Source organism: Hyla sarda, unplaced genomic scaffold (assembly GCF_029499605.1).
Source record: "Hyla sarda isolate aHylSar1 unplaced genomic scaffold, aHylSar1.hap1 scaffold_1340, whole genome shotgun sequence".
Taxonomy (NCBI): domain Eukaryota; kingdom Metazoa; phylum Chordata; class Amphibia; order Anura; family Hylidae; genus Hyla; species Hyla sarda.
This window is the reverse complement of record NW_026607966.1, coordinates 31,516-49,330: the sequence shown is the minus strand read 5'-3', so window position 1 is coordinate 49,330 and position 17,815 is coordinate 31,516. Positions and strand designations below refer to the sequence as shown.

The following is a 17,815-nucleotide window of genomic DNA, read 5'->3' as shown; positions in this document are numbered from 1 at the left end:
GGTGTGCTGGCTACTCAAATGATCCAATTAAGGAGGCCATTTAGTCAGCAGCAGCAGAAGTCCTGTGCCTGGACGCTCCAACAGGGGCCAGACACAAGCAGAAGCAGAAGCAGCAGAAGCAGCAGCAGCACCACCTTTTGTTTTTTGGCTGCAGCAGCAGCAAGGCCCACAGGGCTGGCTAGCTGGCTAGCCAGCAAGCAGGTAGCAATGAAAGTAGGAATCTTTCTTTTTAACCCTGTAAGGGGGTGGTGCACTGTACCCGAAGATACTGCCATATCGGGTCAATGCATAGGGCGACGGAAGCAAGCTTCGAAATCGGCCCCCGTTCTCAAAAATCCATTTAATATATGGTCCCCAGATAGGGGACGTATCAGATATTAAACTGATAAGAACAGATACTACACTTGATCTTAGCCAAAAGGCCGAGAAGCGATAACCGTGAAAGGGGCGGGCCCAACAAGGTCCCCTTCATGGGCACTATCACTGCTTGCTGTCAGGGAGGCTGCCAGACAATTTTCCATGCACACTCTGGGCTGGGGGGCAGTCAACCACCAGTACACACAGCAGAACCTAAACCCATACCATTATTGCTAAGCAGCAAGACAGGGGCCCATTGCACTCCCACGGGGCCTTTTTAAATGCAATCCATAACCCGGATTTGCCAGGAACCCTTCTTACTCCTCCTACTTGCATGTGACACTGGGCTTAGGATCTGCATAGGAAACACACACACAAGCACACACCTACCTTTGTTGCCTGCAGATGCCTCCTTGGCTGTCCCCAAACGGTATCAAACCAACACCCACGGGAAGCTGTAAGCATAGAGGACATGCCTGCACCCCATTGGACTTACCTGTGTGGGTTAAATCCGGGTTATTTGACAACCTATGGCGGTGATGGTTCTGCTCAGGCAGAGCAGTGCTGATGCTCCTCATAAAGCTGTCGCTGCTGTGAAGGTTCTAGGTGACATCACAAATCCCTTTGGTTACATACACAACAAAGCTGGGTTGTTGTTGTTTACACTCTGCAAGGCCTGTGGAAGTGAGTGACATCATAGCACTGTAGTTCTGAGGGTTCAAGATGGATGCAACAATCTCCTGTTGCTTCTATGAAGGCCGTAATAGACGACATCACCAAACAGCTCCATAGTCACATACACAGCAAAGGAGAGATGTTGTTTACACCTAGTGATGTCAGTGGTATTGAGTGACATCACAGCACAGTGCTAAGGCTCCTGGGCCTGGACACAGCAGCGGCTGCAATATCTCAACGGAGAATACGTTTATATCTATATGTGTGTGTGCGCATATATATATATATATATATATATATATATATATATATATATATATTTCTCCGCCGAAATCACTTTTAAACCCATTTCCACCTTTTTTTCCCTTCTCTTCCTCTTACTTTTTTTTCACGTTTTTTTACGTTTTTCTCCTTTTCGCCTCTTTTCTGGGCGTATTATTCTTCTTTTTCTTCTTTTTTTTCGTCTAATGCATACCCCATCAGTGCAGCAATGCTTATTCAATACCGCCAGCAGATGGAGACACTGGGGGATAATTTTCTAAGGATTTATACTGATTTTTCCTGTCTGAATTTGTCGCACAGAAAGTTGCAGGCCAAATATGTGTGACATTTCTGCGACTTTAGCTTCTAGAGCATTTTTACAACATTATACATAGGTGCTGAATACATAAAAAGCGACTGTTCAGCGACAGACAAGTCGCATCGGCTGAAAGTAGGCCAGAATGTCAGTCCATGTTGGAGCAGGTTTAGATACAGTCTAAAGCATAGATCTCAAAGTCTGTGCACAGAATTTAGCAAGGGCCTCGCACCTTCTGATGCATCAGGTAGGTGCACAATAGCATAGCCTAACCCTCTGTACTTTGGTCTATATTGATGCGGGACATAGACAGCCAGCTGATGACCAATCCATTAGTGCAATGGATGGCTGGAAGCATTTGTCTTTGCCTTTGCAATACCACAGAAGCAATGCATGGTCAATGTACAGCAATGACACACCTGTGTGAACAGCCAGGAGACCCCCCCCCCCCCATGTTATGTTACATAGTTACATAGTTAGTACGGTCGAAAAAAGACATATGTCCATCACGTTCAACCAGGGAATTAAGGGGTAGGGGTGTGGCGCGATATTGGGGAAGGGATGAGATTTTATATTTCTTCATAAGCATTAATCTTATTTTGTCAATTAGGAACATTCAGCACCCACCCGCTATCAAGGCAGCTGCCTATCATGTCATGCCCTACCTGCACAGGTGTGCTGGCTACTCAAATGATCCAATTAAGGAGGCCATTTAGTCAGCAGCAGCAGAAGTCCTGTGCCTGGACGCTCCAACAGGGGCCAGACACAAGCAGAAGCAGAAGCAGCAGAAGCAGCAGCAGCACCACCTTTTGTTTTTTGGCTGCAGCAGCAGCAAGGCCCACAGGGCTGGCTAGCTGGCTAGCCAGCAAGCAGGTAGCAATGAAAGTAGGAATCTTTCTTTTTAACCCTGTAAGGGGGTGGTGCACTGTACCCGAAGATACTGCCATATCGGGTCAATGCATAGGGCGACGGAAGCAAGCTTCGAAATCGGCCCCCGTTCTCAAAAATCCATTTAATATATGGTCCCCAGATAGGGGACGTATCAGATATTAAACTGATAAGAACAGATACTACACTTGATCTTAGCCAAAAGGCCGAGAAGCGATAACCGTGAAAGGGGCGGGCCCAACAAGGTCCCCTTCATGGGCACTATCACTGCTTGCTGTCAGGGAGGCTGCCAGACAATTTTCCATGCACACTCTGGGCTGGGGGGCAGTCAACCACCAGTACACACAGCAGAACCTAAACCCATACCATTATTGCTAAGCAGCAAGACAGGGGCCCATTGCACTCCCACGGGGCCTTTTTAAATGCAATCCATAACCCGGATTTGCCAGGAACCCTTCTTACTCCTCCTACTTGCATGTGACACTGGGCTTAGGATCTGCATAGGAAACACACACACAAGCACACACCTACCTTTGTTGCCTGCAGATGCCTCCTTGGCTGTCCCCAAACGGTATCAAACCAACACCCACGGGAAGCTGTAAGCATAGAGGACATGCCTGCACCCCATTGGACTTACCTGTGTGGGTTAAATCCGGGTTATTTGACAACCTATGGCGGTGATGGTTCTGCTCAGGCAGAGCAGTGCTGATGCTCCTCATAAAGCTGTCGCTGCTGTGAAGGTTCTAGGTGACATCACAAATCCCTTTGGTTACATACACAACAAAGCTGGGTTGTTGTTGTTTACACTCTGCAAGGCCTGTGGAAGTGAGTGACATCATAGCACTGTAGTTCTGAGGGTTCAAGATGGATGCAACAATCTCCTGTTGCTTCTATGAAGGCCGTAATAGACGACATCACCAAACAGCTCCATAGTCACATACACAGCAAAGGAGAGATGTTGTTTACACCTAGTGATGTCAGTGGTATTGAGTGACATCACAGCACAGTGCTAAGGCTCCTGGGCCTGGACACAGCAGCGGCTGCAATATCTCAACGGAGAATACGTTTATATCTATATGTGTGTGTGCGCATATATATATATATATATATATATATATATATATATATATATATATATTTCTCCGCCGAAATCACTTTTAAACCCATTTCCACCTTTTTTTCCCTTCTCTTCCTCTTACTTTTTTTTCACGTTTTTTTACGTTTTTCTCCTTTTCGCCTCTTTTCTGGGCGTATTATTCTTCTTTTTCTTCTTTTTTTTCGTCTAATGCATACCCCATCAGTGCAGCAATGCTTATTCAATACCGCCAGCAGATGGAGACACTGGGGGATAATTTTCTAAGGATTTATACTGATTTTTCCTGTCTGAATTTGTCGCACAGAAAGTTGCAGGCCAAATATGTGTGACATTTCTGCGACTTTAGCTTCTAGAGCATTTTTACAACATTATACATAGGTGCTGAATACATAAAAAGCGACTGTTCAGTGACAGACAAGTCGCATCGGCTGAAAGTAGGCCAGAATGTCAGTCCATGTTGGAGCAGGTTTAGATACAGTCTAAAGCATAGATCTCAAAGTCTGTGCACAGAATTTAGCAAGGGCCTCGCACCTTCTGATGCATCAGGTAGGTGCACAATAGCATAGCCTAACCCTCTGTACTTTGGTCTATATTGATGCGGGACATAGACAGCCAGCTGATGACCAATCCATTAGTGCAATGGATGGCTGGAAGCATTTGTCTTTGCCTTTGCAATACCACAGAAGCAATGCATGGTCAATGTACAGCAATGACACACCTGTGTGAACAGCCAGGAGACCCCCCCCCCCCCCCATGTTATGTTACATAGTTACATAGTTAGTACGGTCGAAAAAAGACATATGTCCATCACGTTCAACCAGGGAATTAAGGGGTAGGGGTGTGGCGCGATATTGGGGAAGGGATGAGATTTTATATTTCTTCATAAGCATTAATCTTATTTTGTCAATTAGGAACATTCAGCACCCACCCGCTATCAAGGCAGCTGCCTATCATGTCATGCCCTACCTGCACAGGTGTGCTGGCTACTCAAATGATCCAATTAAGGAGGCCATTTAGTCAGCAGCAGCAGAAGTCCTGTGCCTGGACGCTCCAACAGGGGCCAGACACAAGCAGAAGCAGAAGCAGCAGAAGCAGCAGCAGCACCACCTTTTGTTTTTTGGCTGCAGCAGCAGCAAGGCCCACAGGGCTGGCTAGCTGGCTAGCCAGCAAGCAGGTAGCAATGAAAGTAGGAATCTTTCTTTTTAACCCTGTAAGGGGGTGGTGCACTGTACCCGAAGATACTGCCATATCGGGTCAATGCATAGGGCGACGGAAGCAAGCTTCGAAATCGGCCCCCGTTCTCAAAAATCCATTTAATATATGGTCCCCAGATAGGGGACGTATCAGATATTAAACTGATAAGAACAGATACTACACTTGATCTTAGCCAAAAGGCCGAGAAGCGATAACCGTGAAAGGGGCGGGCCCAACAAGGTCCCCTTCATGGGCACTATCACTGCTTGCTGTCAGGGAGGCTGCCAGACAATTTTCCATGCACACTCTGGGCTGGGGGGCAGTCAACCACCAGTACACACAGCAGAACCTAAACCCATACCATTATTGCTAAGCAGCAAGACAGGGGCCCATTGCACTCCCACGGGGCCTTTTTAAATGCAATCCATAACCCGGATTTGCCAGGAACCCTTCTTACTCCTCCTACTTGCATGTGACACTGGGCTTAGGATCTGCATAGGAAACACACACACAAGCACACACCTACCTTTGTTGCCTGCAGATGCCTCCTTGGCTGTCCCCAAACGGTATCAAACCAACACCCACGGGAAGCTGTAAGCATAGAGGACATGCCTGCACCCCATTGGACTTACCTGTGTGGGTTAAATCCGGGTTATTTGACAACCTATGGCGGTGATGGTTCTGCTCAGGCAGAGCAGTGCTGATGCTCCTCATAAAGCTGTCGCTGCTGTGAAGGTTCTAGGTGACATCACAAATCCCTTTGGTTACATACACAACAAAGCTGGGTTGTTGTTGTTTACACTCTGCAAGGCCTGTGGAAGTGAGTGACATCATAGCACTGTAGTTCTGAGGGTTCAAGATGGATGCAACAATCTCCTGTTGCTTCTATGAAGGCCGTAATAGACGACATCACCAAACAGCTCCATAGTCACATACACAGCAAAGGAGAGATGTTGTTTACACCTAGTGATGTCAGTGGTATTGAGTGACATCACAGCACAGTGCTAAGGCTCCTGGGCCTGGACACAGCAGCGGCTGCAATATCTCAACGGAGAATACGTTTATATCTATATGTGTGTGTGCGCATATATATATATATATATATATATATATATATATATATATATATATATTCTCCGCCGAAATCACTTTTAAACCCATTTCCACCTTTTTTTCCCTTCTCTTCCTCTTACTTTTTTTTCACGTTTTTTTACGTTTTTCTCCTTTTCGCCTCTTTTCTGGGCGTATTATTCTTCTTTTTCTTCTTTTTTTTCGTCTAATGCATACCCCATCAGTGCAGCAATGCTTATTCAATACCGCCAGCAGATGGAGACACTGGGGGATAATTTTCTAAGGATTTATACTGATTTTTCCTGTCTGAATTTGTCGCACAGAAAGTTGCAGGCCAAATATGTGTGACATTTCTGCGACTTTAGCTTCTAGAGCATTTTTACAACATTATACATAGGTGCTGAATACATAAAAAGCGACTGTTCAGCGACAGACAAGTCGCATCGGCTGAAAGTAGGCCAGAATGTCAGTCCATGTTGGAGCAGGTTTAGATACAGTCTAAAGCATAGATCTCAAAGTCTGTGCACAGAATTTAGCAAGGGCCTCGCACCTTCTGATGCATCAGGTAGGTGCACAATAGCATAGCCTAACCCTCTGTACTTTGGTCTATATTGATGCGGGACATAGACAGCCAGCTGATGACCAATCCATTAGTGCAATGGATGGCTGGAAGCATTTGTCTTTGCCTTTGCAATACCACAGAAGCAATGCATGGTCAATGTACAGCAATGACACACCTGTGTGAACAGCCAGGAGACCCCCCCCCCCCCATGTTATGTTACATAGTTACATAGTTAGTACGGTCGAAAAAAGACATATGTCCATCACGTTCAACCAGGGAATTAAGGGGTAGGGGTGTGGCGCGATATTGGGGAAGGGATGAGATTTTATATTTCTTCATAAGCATTAATCTTATTTTGTCAATTAGGAACATTCAGCACCCACCCGCTATCAAGGCAGCTGCCTATCATGTCATGCCCTACCTGCACAGGTGTGCTGGCTACTCAAATGATCCAATTAAGGAGGCCATTTAGTCAGCAGCAGCAGAAGTCCTGTGCCTGGACGCTCCAACAGGGGCCAGACACAAGCAGAAGCAGAAGCAGCAGAAGCAGCAGCAGCACCACCTTTTGTTTTTTGGCTGCAGCAGCAGCAAGGCCCACAGGGCTGGCTAGCTGGCTAGCCAGCAAGCAGGTAGCAATGAAAGTAGGAATCTTTCTTTTTAACCCTGTAAGGGGGTGGTGCACTGTACCCGAAGATACTGCCATATCGGGTCAATGCATAGGGCGACGGAAGCAAGCTTCGAAATCGGCCCCCGTTCTCAAAAATCCATTTAATATATGGTCCCCAGATAGGGGACGTATCAGATATTAAACTGATAAGAACAGATACTACACTTGATCTTAGCCAAAAGGCCGAGAAGCGATAACCGTGAAAGGGGCGGGCCCAACAAGGTCCCCTTCATGGGCACTATCACTGCTTGCTGTCAGGGAGGCTGCCAGACAATTTTCCATGCACACTCTGGGCTGGGGGGCAGTCAACCACCAGTACACACAGCAGAACCTAAACCCATACCATTATTGCTAAGCAGCAAGACAGGGGCCCATTGCACTCCCACGGGGCCTTTTTAAATGCAATCCATAACCCGGATTTGCCAGGAACCCTTCTTACTCCTCCTACTTGCATGTGACACTGGGCTTAGGATCTGCATAGGAAACACACACACAAGCACACACCTACCTTTGTTGCCTGCAGATGCCTCCTTGGCTGTCCCCAAACGGTATCAAACCAACACCCACGGGAAGCTGTAAGCATAGAGGACATGCCTGCACCCCATTGGACTTACCTGTGTGGGTTAAATCCGGGTTATTTGACAACCTATGGCGGTGATGGTTCTGCTCAGGCAGAGCAGTGCTGATGCTCCTCATAAAGCTGTCGCTGCTGTGAAGGTTCTAGGTGACATCACAAATCCCTTTGGTTACATACACAACAAAGCTGGGTTGTTGTTGTTTACACTCTGCAAGGCCTGTGGAAGTGAGTGACATCATAGCACTGTAGTTCTGAGGGTTCAAGATGGATGCAACAATCTCCTGTTGCTTCTATGAAGGCCGTAATAGACGACATCACCAAACAGCTCCATAGTCACATACACAGCAAAGGAGAGATGTTGTTTACACCTAGTGATGTCAGTGGTATTGAGTGACATCACAGCACAGTGCTAAGGCTCCTGGGCCTGGACACAGCAGCGGCTGCAATATCTCAACGGAGAATACGTTTATATCTATATGTGTGTGTGCGCATATATATATATATATATATATATATATATATATATATATATATATATATTTCTCCGCCGAAATCACTTTTAAACCCATTTCCACCTTTTTTTCCCTTCTCTTCCTCTTACTTTTTTTTCACGTTTTTTTACGTTTTTCTCCTTTTCGCCTCTTTTCTGGGCGTATTATTCTTCTTTTTCTTCTTTTTTTTCGTCTAATGCATACCCCATCAGTGCAGCAATGCTTATTCAATACCGCCAGCAGATGGAGACACTGGGGGATAATTTTCTAAGGATTTATACTGATTTTTCCTGTCTGAATTTGTCGCACAGAAAGTTGCAGGCCAAATATGTGTGACATTTCTGCGACTTTAGCTTCTAGAGCATTTTTACAACATTATACATAGGTGCTGAATACATAAAAAGCGACTGTTCAGCGACAGACAAGTCGCATCGGCTGAAAGTAGGCCAGAATGTCAGTCCATGTTGGAGCAGGTTTAGATACAGTCTAAAGCATAGATCTCAAAGTCTGTGCACAGAATTTAGCAAGGGCCTCGCACCTTCTGATGCATCAGGTAGGTGCACAATAGCATAGCCTAACCCTCTGTACTTTGGTCTATATTGATGCGGGACATAGACAGCCAGCTGATGACCAATCCATTAGTGCAATGGATGGCTGGAAGCATTTGTCTTTGCCTTTGCAATACCACAGAAGCAATGCATGGTCAATGTACAGCAATGACACACCTGTGTGAACAGCCAGGAGACCCCCCCCCCCATGTTATGTTACATAGTTACATAGTTAGTACGGTCGAAAAAAGACATATGTCCATCACGTTCAACCAGGGAATTAAGGGGTAGGGGTGTGGCGCGATATTGGGGAAGGGATGAGATTTTATATTTCTTCATAAGCATTAATCTTATTTTGTCAATTAGGAACATTCAGCACCCACCCGCTATCAAGGCAGCTGCCTATCATGTCATGCCCTACCTGCACAGGTGTGCTGGCTACTCAAATGATCCAATTAAGGAGGCCATTTAGTCAGCAGCAGCAGAAGTCCTGTGCCTGGACGCTCCAACAGGGGCCAGACACAAGCAGAAGCAGAAGCAGCAGAAGCAGCAGCAGCACCACCTTTTGTTTTTTGGCTGCAGCAGCAGCAAGGCCCACAGGGCTGGCTAGCTGGCTAGCCAGCAAGCAGGTAGCAATGAAAGTAGGAATCTTTCTTTTTAACCCTGTAAGGGGGTGGTGCACTGTACCCGAAGATACTGCCATATCGGGTCAATGCATAGGGCGACGGAAGCAAGCTTCGAAATCGGCCCCCGTTCTCAAAAATCCATTTAATATATGGTCCCCAGATAGGGGACGTATCAGATATTAAACTGATAAGAACAGATAAAGGTTTCAACAAAATTTTATTGAATAAATAAGAAACCATACAAAATTTAAAATGCAAAATAATAAAAGGTTCACAAAAGTTTTAAAATACAAATAATAAAACCAGTAATAAAAGGAGAAAAAATAAAAATGGCAGGATAAAACATTATACAAATGTCATAAAAACTGATTATACTGTTATTTCGTTCCATAGAGGCAGACACCACATGGATGCTGCCTCGCTGGCCCCCAACTGTTTCTTGTCTCTTAGGTAATAGATGTACATCTCACTCAGGGCCAGCTTTATACAGTTTTTAACATCAATAAAATCATGTTTAAAAAGTAAGATGTTCCTAACTTTCCAGATGGCATTTTTAAAACAATTAATAATCATCCAGCAGATCATCTGCTGTTTAAAATTGGGGCAGTTAAAAAGACCGTAAAAGACACATTCGTGATTAAAATCTTTTAGGCCGCAGGCCCACTTCAAAAGTGGGCCTACCTTCCTCCAAAGCTCCCGTGCAAAAGGGCAGTTCCAAAATATGTGCAGCACCGTTTCGTCCACTCCGCAGCCATCTCTCGGGCACTTGGCTCTCGCCACCAGTCCTCGCCTGTGCTGGAACTCACGAGTAGGGAGGCACTGGTGGACGATTGCCCAGGCAAGATCCCTGTGTACATTCGCCAGAAACTTCCCGTACACGTTCCGCCATACCTTTTTGGATCTTGCCTGTGTGAAATTGGACACTGCCAGGGTAACCTCACTCCGCCTGAGGACCTTTGATACCTTTCTCTGGTCCCCCAGTATGTCAGGCTCCAAATCTTGGAGACCTAGGAGCCTGACTGTCTTTTCCAACACCACATAATGTTTTGGGGGACACAGAAGCACCGGAGCGTTCAGAGGGATGCGCAACCATCTTTTAAAAACCATGCCCGCAGCGTACCTTAAAAAGCAGCTAAAAATGCCATCGGATTTAATAATTTTAAAACAGAAACAGAAATACTTTATGTAAAAGAAAGTAAAAAGGTTAGGAACATCTTTCCCGCCATTATCTTTACTTTTGTACATAAAATCACGCTTTAATTTCTCCATTTTTGAACCCCATAAAAAAGAAAAAACAATTCTAGTTACTTTTTTAATGTATAAAATAGATGGAGGAAATACCATGGCAATGTATAGCATAATAGGGAGTAAAACCATCTTTATTATTAAAATCTTCCCCTCCATGGTAAGGTTTCTAAGATTCCACATTAAAATCTTCTTCTCCATCTTAGCTATAGCTGAATCCCAGTTAGGGCTCCCATCATTGACCTGGTTAAAAACAATACCTAAAACTTTAATTTGATCCTGTTGCATTGTGACTCCTGGGGTGATGGATGAATCCCAGGAGCCAATATAAAAACAGTCACATTTATCTGTGTTTAGCTTAAAACCAGAGACCTCGCAGAAATAGCTGGTGTTCCTCAATGCCCCCCTCATGGATGGAGAGTCCGGGCACAGTATGGTGACATCATCCATGTACCCCAACACCTTTAGATGGGTCCCTCCTCCACCAGGTATCGGTACGCCTCTTACTACCCGGTCTTTTCTGAGGAGGGCCATCAGTGGTTCGATTGCGCAAATAAAAAGGAGTGGGGACAGGGGGCAGCCCTGTTTGACACCTGATAAAAGAGGAACACCGCTGGTTAAAAAGCCATTAACAGAGACTTGACTAAAACAGGATCGGTATAAAAGCATGATTCGGCTTAAAATCGTTTCAGGCACTGCCATCTTTTTAAGAACTAAAAACAGGTATTCATGGGAGACCCTATCAAAGGCTTTTTCAAAGTCTAAGGATAAAATTGCTACAGTTTGATTTCTATCCTTAAAATACCATAAAACATCTCTTAAAATATTTAGGGATTCAGCTATAGACCTTCCAGGTACCCCACAAACCTGATTTGGGTGAATTAATTTATGAATAAAAGGTTTAAAACGGACAGCTAATAACTTGGCTAAAACTTTATAATCGACATTTAAAAGTGTGATGGGGCGCCAATTTTTTAGCATATCCTTTTCACCCTTTTTAAAAAGTAATGATACAATCCCCCTCCTCCAGGAAGGGGGAAGTTCATTAACAATAAAAGTTTCTTTATACAATAAAACCATATCATCCTTTAAAATATCCCAAAAAGCTAAATAAAATTCGATGGGTAAACCATCTTCCCCAGGGGCCTTCCCACTAGAAAAACTTTTAAAAACAAATAAAAGTTCATCTAAGTTAAGATCACGGGATAAAACCTCCTGGTCTAAAACATCTAGCTTAAAATCAAGGGAATTAAGAACATGTTCTAAAAAGGATGGATTAAGATCTTTCTTATTAAAAAGAAGCTGGTAGAAGTTAAAAACTGCATCTAACATGCCTTTTGGAGTGGATTCACCCTCAAGGTTTTGGATGATATCCCTCCTATTCATCACTTTTTTAAAAAAGAAACGGGAACATTTCTCGCCCTCCTCCAGGTGCTGCACATGTGAGTTAAAAATGATTTGTTTCCCTTTCTTTTCTATGGCATGTTTTATTTCAGTTTTAAGGTTTAAAATATCATTTTCTACATCCATACCAGCTTCTTTCAATTTAAAAAGTACATTTAAACGCATGTTAAGAACATAAAACCACTGTTTTTCCATTTTTGCCTTCTTCTTACCTGCTTTGATAAAAAAAAATCTGATTTTAGATTTGGTGCCCTCCCACCAGTGCAGCATAGGCTCGTGGGGTTTTCTTTGTGATTGCCAGCATTGGTAGGTCCGCACAAACTCCTCTTTTATCTCAGGGTCCTCTAGGAGTGTGGTGTTTAATCTCCAGAGGCCCCTTTTTGCTTTTTGCTCCCCCTCTAGCTCCAGGCCCACCAAGAGGAGCTTATGATCAGAGAAGATATTCTGCTCGAGCGTGCATTTCAGGGGTTTAAAAGCTCTAGAGGAAAAAATAAAATCGATTCTGGAGCTCACTCTTCCATTGGACCATGTGGCGCCTGGGTCCTCCGGCAAGAGATCCTTCCAGCAATCTTTCAAATTAAAATCATCAATAAAATTTTTAAGCAGGTAAGAAGTGCGGTCTTTACGATTAATATCCCCACCCTGCCGGTGTTCCCCATCACGTATGCAGTTAAAATCACCTCCCACCAGCAGGGGGGAAGACCCAACACAAAACAGTGGTAAAATTTCAAATAGTTCTGCCCGCTCCTGTTTATCAGGAGGGGCATACACATTTAAAACACGAATTAAAAGTCCATTAAAATATAGATGAATTAAAAGAGCTCTGCCAGGCACAATCTCAGTTACTGTATGAATAGAAAAGGACTGGCCTCGGCAGAGCAGCCCAACACCCACAGAACGACAGTCATTTGCACCGGACCATATGGATGGGCCCAGCTTCCAGTCTTCTTTTAAGTCTTTATAGTCCATTTTACTAGGGATTCCACATTCTTGTAGCAGGCAAAGGTCAAAGTCACATGTCTCTAGATAAGAAAATAAAGCAGCCCTGCGATCAGGGCTCTTTAAGGACCTCACATTGAGTGAGGCAATTTTTACAGGGATAGGCATAGTTTATGGAGAGTCCGTGCTTGGAGAATCAAAGTCAATAATAAGCTGCGTACCGTCATCCCCCGCCTGCGGGGTCATCAGCTCCTTGATGTTCTGAGGGTCGGAGCTTGAGATCGATGATGCCCCGACCCTGAGCTCGCTCTCGTCCGAACTACGGCACGCCGCTTTCCTTTGAATGTCTTCCTCTTCTTCTTCTCTTTGTCTTTTAAATGTCACACTGCTGTCCATATCCTCTGTGTTGCTCTCACTCGATGTAATCTCTGGCCCCCGGCTGATGGATCTGCGTCTTCTTTCATCATTTGATGACTGGAACTGCTGCACAGGGGCCTGTGAGGCCTCTTTTCCGGAACCTTTGCCGCTACCTTGGGAAGTTTTCATCGCTTGTTCCCCAGCAAGCGTTGCTGAGGACTGTTGCTCCAACTTCCCCATCGATCGACGATGGCCAGTTTTACCCACCGGGTCCACTGCTGGCGGGGCAGCAAACCCTGGTTTGGCGCCACTTGTCTTCTTGGCCCTGTCCTGTATAGGCGGAGTAACAGGACCGGGCTCAGACCTGGCCACCTGGCTCCCCTTCCGGCGGGCTTTCATCGGGGCCTCTTCGTCCGGAGCAGGGCGACCCTGGGCCAAGCCAGTACCTGGCTTATGCTGCAATTTTGGGTCCACTTTTGCCCCCACCGAGGCCCGTCGGCTGCCACCCGCCACAGGTGAGCCCCCTTCAGAAGTTTCGGCGGGCTCTTGAGCCAGGTAGGAAGTCGATCGACGTCTTTCAATTTCCCGGGCAGTAAACTCGATCACCCGCCCGGGCTTCGTGGAATCCCCATGGCCTCCCCCTAGCACTACCACCGGTGGGCCCCCCGATGGAGCACCAGAGGTCTTGGGCCTGGACCCATCAGTACCTGCCATCTGGGGTTTGGGCATCTTAAAAAAGGACGTCTTTTGTCCTGTCCCCTCTTTGGGTGGGCCCAGCCTTGACCCACCCATCGTAGTTTTTGCTTTATGGGGACAGGAATTAAAATCGTGATTTTCCTCTCCGCAGAGGTTGCACCTTATCGTATGGCTACATCTTGAGGCTATGTGACCTTCTTGGCCACACCTATTGCAGCGAATCACACGCTCCGCGCCGCAGGTCTCCTGGGTGTGGCCAAACCTCAAGCAATTTCGGCAATACATAGGCATTTGAGGATAGAACAGGAAGCCCCGAACTCTCCCGATGGCAAAATTTGGGGGCGGATGGCAAAGACCCCCAATACCACCGGGATCCTTACGGAGCTTGACCCAGAACTTCCTCTTGCCGTTCCAGAACCGCACGGAGTTCAAGATTTTGTTTGCGAATCGCACCTCTTCGCAGTATCGCCGAAGAAAAGTGGCTATATCCTCCGTGGTCACATGAGGGCTGTGCATAGCCACCACCAACGGTATATGTTCCTCACCATAGAGGAACTGGAACGAAAGACCGTCGAGTCGATCGTCCCTCTGGTCCGCACCAGACAAGGTTGCATAGATGTTATCGCAACACGCCGTGGCCGTGAAGGTGACGGTATACAGGCCACGGCTTTCCTGGTCATTTAGACACAGGATGTCCTCCCTATTGAGGCGGAAGTAGTCAAGAAGAATCACCTCCGCAATGAAGCGGAGGTTCTTCAACTGACGATGGCTCTCCGACACCTCTATGCGGATGGTATTTCGCATCGACATTTCCCCAGAGGGGAAAGCCCAGGAGAACGGCATCTTCCACACCCAGGGACTAAGCCCCTTCCCCAATAGCAGCAGGGGCTCGGAATCCCGCTATAAAAGCGGAACCCTTACCCAAGGCAGAGGTCGGGGGTACCCTAGGTGCTTCCGAAGCTACAGGTAACGCTCAACGTACCGAAAATGCCTTCTGAGACACAAGGTCCCAGAGACAGGGGGATCGCAACCCGTTGTCCGTGGACTAAGCCCGCTCCCCAATAGCAGCAAGGGGGTGAAGTCCCTCCGTAAGGAGAGACAATCCCCCAAGGCCGAGAAGCGGGGTACCACAGACACCTTCCGACCAGACCAAATGCAGATACTACACTTGATCTTAGCCAAAAGGCCGAGAAGCGATAACCGTGAAAGGGGCGGGCCCAACAAGGTCCCCTTCATGGGCACTATCACTGCTTGCTGTCAGGGAGGCTGCCAGACAATTTTCCATGCACACTCTGGGCTGGGGGGCAGTCAACCACCAGTACACACAGCAGAACCTAAACCCATACCATTATTGCTAAGCAGCAAGACAGGGGCCCATTGCACTCCCACGGGGCCTTTTTAAATGCAATCCATAACCCGGATTTGCCAGGAACCCTTCTTACTCCTCCTACTTGCATGTGACACTGGGCTTAGGATCTGCATAGGAAACACACACACAAGCACACACCTACCTTTGTTGCCTGCAGATGCCTCCTTGGCTGTCCCCAAACGGTATCAAACCAACACCCACGGGAAGCTGTAAGCATAGAGGACATGCCTGCACCCCATTGGACTTACCTGTGTGGGTTAAATCCGGGTTATTTGACAACCTATGGCGGTGATGGTTCTGCTCAGGCAGAGCAGTGCTGATGCTCCTCATAAAGCTGTCGCTGCTGTGAAGGTTCTAGGTGACATCACAAATCCCTTTGGTTACATACACAACAAAGCTGGGTTGTTGTTGTTTACACTCTGCAAGGCCTGTGGAAGTGAGTGACATCATAGCACTGTAGTTCTGAGGGTTCAAGATGGATGCAACAATCTCCTGTTGCTTCTATGAAGGCCGTAATAGACGACATCACCAAACAGCTCCATAGTCACATACACAGCAAAGGAGAGATGTTGTTTACACCTAGTGATGTCAGTGGTATTGAGTGACATCACAGCACAGTGCTAAGGCTCCTGGGCCTGGACACAGCAGCGGCTGCAATATCTCAACGGAGAATACGTTTATATCTATATGTGTGTGTGCGCATATATATATATATATATATATATATATATATATATATATATTTCTCCGCCGAAATCACTTTTAAACCCATTTCCACCTTTTTTTCCCTTCTCTTCCTCTTACTTTTTTTTCACGTTTTTTTACGTTTTTCTCCTTTTCGCCTCTTTTCTGGGCGTATTATTCTTCTTTTTCTTCTTTTTTTTCGTCTAATGCATACCCCATCAGTGCAGCAATGCTTATTCAATACCGCCAGCAGATGGAGACACTGGGGGATAATTTTCTAAGGATTTATACTGATTTTTCCTGTCTGAATTTGTCGCACAGAAAGTTGCAGGCCAAATATGTGTGACATTTCTGCGACTTTAGCTTCTAGAGCATTTTTACAACATTATACATAGGTGCTGAATACATAAAAAGCGACTGTTCAGCGACAGACAAGTCGCATCGGCTGAAAGTAGGCCAGAATGTCAGTCCATGTTGGAGCAGGTTTAGATACAGTCTAAAGCATAGATCTCAAAGTCTGTGCACAGAATTTAGCAAGGGCCTCGCACCTTCTGATGCATCAGGTAGGTGCACAATAGCATAGCCTAACCCTCTGTACTTTGGTCTATATTGATGCGGGACATAGACAGCCAGCTGATGACCAATCCATTAGTGCAATGGATGGCTGGAAGCATTTGTCTTTGCCTTTGCAATACCACAGAAGCAATGCATGGTCAATGTACAGCAATGACACACCTGTGTGAACAGCCAGGAGACCCCCCCCCCCCATGTTATGTTACATAGTTACATAGTTAGTACGGTCGAAAAAAGACATATGTCCATCACGTTCAACCAGGGAATTAAGGGGTAGGGGTGTGGCGCGATATTGGGGAAGGGATGAGATTTTATATTTCTTCATAAGCATTAATCTTATTTTGTCAATTAGGAACATTCAGCACCCACCCGCTATCAAGGCAGCTGCCTATCATGTCATGCCCTACCTGCACAGGTGTGCTGGCTACTCAAATGATCCAATTAAGGAGGCCATTTAGTCAGCAGCAGCAGAAGTCCTGTGCCTGGACGCTCCAACAGGGGCCAGACACAAGCAGAAGCAGAAGCAGCAGAAGCAGCAGCAGCACCACCTTTTGTTTTTTGGCTGCAGCAGCAGCAAGGCCCACAGGGCTGGCTAGCTGGCTAGCCAGCAAGCAGGTAGCAATGAAAGTAGGAATCTTTCTTTTTAACCCTGTAAGGGGGTGGTGCACTGTACCCGAAGATACTGCCATATCGGGTCAATGCATAGGGCGACGGAAGCAAGCTTCGAAATCGGCCCCCGTTCTCAAAAATCCATTTAATATATGGTCCCCAGATAGGGGACGTATCAGATATTAAACTGATAAGAACAGATACTACACTTGATCTTAGCCAAAAGGCCGAGAAGCGATAACCGTGAAAGGGGCGGGCCCAACAAGGTCCCCTTCATGGGCACTATCACTGCTTGCTGTCAGGGAGGCTGCCAGACAATTTTCCATGCACACTCTGGGCTGGGGGGCAGTCAACCACCAGTACACACAGCAGAACCTAAACCCATACCATTATTGCTAAGCAGCAAGACAGGGGCCCATTGCACTCCCACGGGGCCTTTTTAAATGCAATCCATAACCCGGATTTGCCAGGAACCCTTCTTACTCCTCCTACTTGCATGTGACACTGGGCTTAGGATCTGCATAGGAAACACACACACAAGCACACACCTACCTTTGTTGCCTGCAGATGCCTCCTTGGCTGTCCCCAAACGGTATCAAACCAACACCCA

At 46.2% G+C, this 17,815-nt stretch overlaps 6 non-coding genes and 1 pseudogene across 6 annotated transcripts; all 7 read right to left on the bottom strand.

Moving 5' to 3' along the window:
• Window positions 1-243: 243 nt before the first annotated feature.
• Window positions 244-434, bottom strand: LOC130305873 (U2 spliceosomal RNA). Its single transcript, XR_008855297.1, has one exon. It is a non-coding gene; the product is annotated as a U2 spliceosomal RNA (small nuclear RNA).
• A 2,090-nt stretch (window positions 435-2,524) lies between these two features.
• Window positions 2,525-2,715, bottom strand: LOC130305872 (U2 spliceosomal RNA). Its single transcript, XR_008855296.1, has one exon. It is a non-coding gene; the product is annotated as a U2 spliceosomal RNA (small nuclear RNA).
• A 2,094-nt stretch (window positions 2,716-4,809) lies between these two features.
• LOC130305870 (U2 spliceosomal RNA) lies at window positions 4,810-5,000 on the bottom strand. Its single transcript, XR_008855293.1, has one exon. It is a non-coding gene; the product is annotated as a U2 spliceosomal RNA (small nuclear RNA).
• A 2,091-nt stretch (window positions 5,001-7,091) lies between these two features.
• LOC130305869 (U2 spliceosomal RNA) lies at window positions 7,092-7,282 on the bottom strand. The gene has a single exon (XR_008855292.1). It is a non-coding gene; the product is annotated as a U2 spliceosomal RNA (small nuclear RNA).
• Window positions 7,283-9,374: 2,092 nt separating this feature from the next.
• On the bottom strand, window positions 9,375-9,561 carry LOC130305900 (U2 spliceosomal RNA). The gene has a single exon (XR_008855323.1). It is a non-coding gene; the product is annotated as a U2 spliceosomal RNA (small nuclear RNA).
• Window positions 9,562-14,950: 5,389 nt separating this feature from the next.
• Window positions 14,951-15,168, bottom strand: LOC130305902 (U2 spliceosomal RNA; annotated as a pseudogene).
• Window positions 15,169-17,253: 2,085 nt separating this feature from the next.
• LOC130305868 (U2 spliceosomal RNA) lies at window positions 17,254-17,444 on the bottom strand. Its single transcript, XR_008855291.1, has one exon. It is a non-coding gene; the product is annotated as a U2 spliceosomal RNA (small nuclear RNA).
• Window positions 17,445-17,815: the final 371 nt, after the last annotated feature.